This window comes from Carlito syrichta, unplaced genomic scaffold (assembly GCF_000164805.1).
Source record: "Carlito syrichta isolate Samal-C Ts95f unplaced genomic scaffold, Tarsius_syrichta-2.0.1 Scaffold308169, whole genome shotgun sequence".
Taxonomy (NCBI): domain Eukaryota; kingdom Metazoa; phylum Chordata; class Mammalia; order Primates; family Tarsiidae; genus Carlito; species Carlito syrichta.
This window is the reverse complement of record NW_007252265.1, coordinates 29528-32042: the sequence shown is the minus strand read 5'-3', so window position 1 is coordinate 32042 and position 2515 is coordinate 29528. Positions and strand designations below refer to the sequence as shown.

The 2515-nt window shown below is 37.7% G+C and overlaps 1 protein-coding gene across 2 annotated transcripts in view; it reads left to right on the top strand.

Moving 5' to 3' along the window:
• Positions 1 to 2515, top strand: part of NVL (nuclear VCP-like) — a 118783-nt gene that overhangs the window by 108657 nt on the left and 7611 nt on the right. The gene's annotated exons all lie outside the window — the stretch shown is intronic.

The following is a 2515-nucleotide window of genomic DNA, read 5'->3' as shown; positions in this document are numbered from 1 at the left end:
ACTCCAGTCTGGGCGACAGAGTGAGACTCCAACTCAAAAAAAACCAAAAAAACAAAACAAAACAAAACTACTGTTGCCCTGGAACATGACCGTCTTCTAGCATCTATTTTCTATAATATTGAATCTAATATTTGTCTTATGAGATCTTTAGAAGCTGTTTGGAACATTATGTAACCTAAGTCACTGACAACTATGATAATAGCAAAGTTATTTAATGTTTCTCTAATAAAGCATATTATATCTTGTCATCATATACAAATTATTAGATACATGCTGGGCATGATGACTCACACCTGGAATCCCTGCACTTGGGAGATCAAGACAGGAGGATTGCTTGAGTCCAGGAGTTCAAGATTAGCCTAGATAACATAGCGAGACCCCATCTCAACAAAAAAATCAAAAGCAGGACATGGTGGTGCATGCCCATAGTCTCAGCTAGTTAGGAGACTGAGGCAGGAGGATCACCTGAGCACAGGAGGTCAAGACTGTGGTGAGCTGTAATCATGCCACTGTACTCCAGCCTAGGGGAGAATGAGACCCTGACTCAAAAATAAATGTCAATAAATAAATAAAAATAAAATATAAGATATAGACAAGTGGGTCCAATCACTGTCTTCATTATGAGTTTGGTCTGCTTATCAATTCTGTAAAACTTCATTCTTCTGGTAAGGTGATATCTACTTGTATGTTAAATACAGCCTAAGTTGGAGCGCTTAGAAAAGAACACACAAGAGAAGTAAAAATTGAAATAGCTTCCCATATTTTGAGATTTTCCTTTTGAAACACAGAATTCATGTATTATGTGATGATTTGGGACCATCTCAACAACTTTGGCCCATCATTCACATTTGACAGTGTCTTTGATTTTTTACTATTTGGGTGTGTGTGTAGCAAAATAGATTCAGCTGAGATTTGCATTCCAACCATGCCTAGTACAAAAACAGCCTTTGATTTACTTGGTTCCTGTGATAATTGTCTGGTCATTTGCAGTTTACAAGTATCTTCCAGTACCACAGAATACCTTTCTTCAAAAAGACCTACCCTGCTCTCTAAACCTGTGCTTGTATCTGAAATTCAAGTTTGTATTAATCTCCTTTTATTGAGTAGATTTCCAAAAGATCTCTTTTTTTTTTTTTTTTTTTTAGTTGAAGTCTCACTCTGTCACGCAGGTTGGAGTGCAGTGGCATGTTTACGGCCACCACAGCTTCGACCTGCTGGGCTCAGGTGATCCTTCTACCTCAACCTTCCAAGTAGCTGGAACTACAGGCGTGTGCCACCACACTCTGCTAATTTTTTTATTTATTGTAGAGATGAGGTCTTGCCAAGTTGCCCAGGCTGGTCTCGAACTCGTGGGCTCAGGCAATCCTCTCACCTTGATCTCCCAAAGTGCAAGGATTATAGGCATGAGCCACTGTGCTTGACCCAGTTGTCTTTTTCATTATCGATGTCCCTTTTTCTTTTTTCCCTTTGGCCTCCAAGAATCTTAGAACTAAATTTTGTTTATAACTATAGCAGCATATGCTTAGCTTAGATTTATCAACACGTATATCTTCATTATAAAGTCCCTAGGCTTTTTTGTTTAATTTCAAGATTCTGTTTTCTGAACTTATTTAATATATGCTGCATTTAATTCCTTTTGGCAGTAACTGAGATGTGAATTAACAAAATTGGGATAACTTGTAAAAAACATAAGTAATGCACGCTATCCAAGAGCTGAATCTGATCACTATACTAGAGTGTGTTTGGTTACTAAAAATTCACAGGTCCCTATACATGTATTGGTGGTGCTACTAATAATTGTATTTGGATATTGTCTTATACCTAACAAATTCTGAAAGTCCTGCTTTGCTATAGCTTACATTTCCAGCTATCTGTCCTTCAAGGACTTTGCTTTGATATCTTTGTTCTGTTCTGTTCTGTTCTGGTTTTTTTTTTTTGAGTCGGAGTCTCAATGTTGCCCAGGCTGGAGAGCAGTGGCATGCTCACAGCCACCACAACCTCGACCTTTTGGACTCAGACGATCCTTCTGCCTCAGTCTTCCAAGTAGCTGGAACCACAGGCACGCACCACCATGCCTGGCTAATTATTTTATTGTAGAGCCACTGTGTCTTGCTGTGATTATCTTCCTGAACCTGAAGTCAGTAGTGCCATTCAACTTCCATTTGATATGTTTAACAACACATTTTATTTTACTTTAGTTAATATACTATCCTAATATCTGGGTAGAAAGTGTACTACTTTAAATTTTACTACTTTATAAATTATCACACAAATTGTCATATTAACATTCTAAACTAAGCTATATTTAACATTTACCTATTTTATTTGTCTTATGTAATTGCATAACCTTGTAGAGAGGTATAACCCCCTTCCAATTCAGTCTTGGGATATTTTATGTATAAAATATATATATATATATATATTTTTTTTTTTTTTTTTTTGAGTTGGAGTCTCACTCTGTCACCCAGACTGGAGTGCAGTGGCCGCTCCCGGGCACCGCAACCTCCACCTGCTG